The 348-nt window shown below is 58.3% G+C and overlaps 1 protein-coding gene across 1 annotated transcript in view; it reads left to right on the top strand.

The window, feature by feature from the left end:
* The window catches only part of NR5A1 (nuclear receptor subfamily 5, group A, member 1), a gene marked incomplete at its 5' end in the record, with an annotated part of 12252 nt that overhangs the window by 6291 nt on the left and 5613 nt on the right, over positions 1-348 (top strand).

The following is a 348-nucleotide window of genomic DNA, read 5'->3' as shown; positions in this document are numbered from 1 at the left end:
AGGGCTGGGGTTCAACTCTCTGCAGGAAGGAGTTGGGGTCCCACAAAGAGCATTGCTGAAGCTGGTGGTTCCTGGAGGGGTGGTAGGAAAGGCAGCGGAGGGGCTTTTCTCCTGCCTTCTCCCCACGCCGAGACGGCACCGTGCCTTGTGTTCCATCCTGGGTTGAGCTTCGTACCACAGGGAATGCAGGCATTTCTTTGAAAGCACAGCTGTGGTTGCTTATACCTGTGCCTGCACGTACACACCAGCACACGTGCAGATGTGCACATGATCACTTTGCTGTGTGGGCAGGGGTTGACCTGACAGCTGTAGGGAGAAGGGCTGCCCCATGGTCGGTGGCTGCCCCAG

This window comes from Nestor notabilis, unplaced genomic scaffold, assembly GCF_000696875.1.
Source record: "Nestor notabilis isolate BGI_N333 unplaced genomic scaffold, ASM69687v1 scaffold20247, whole genome shotgun sequence".
NCBI classification, from domain to species: Eukaryota; Metazoa; Chordata; class Aves; order Psittaciformes; family Psittacidae; genus Nestor; species Nestor notabilis.
Note: the sequence above shows the minus strand (reverse complement) of the source record. Positions and strands in the feature narration are given on the sequence as shown.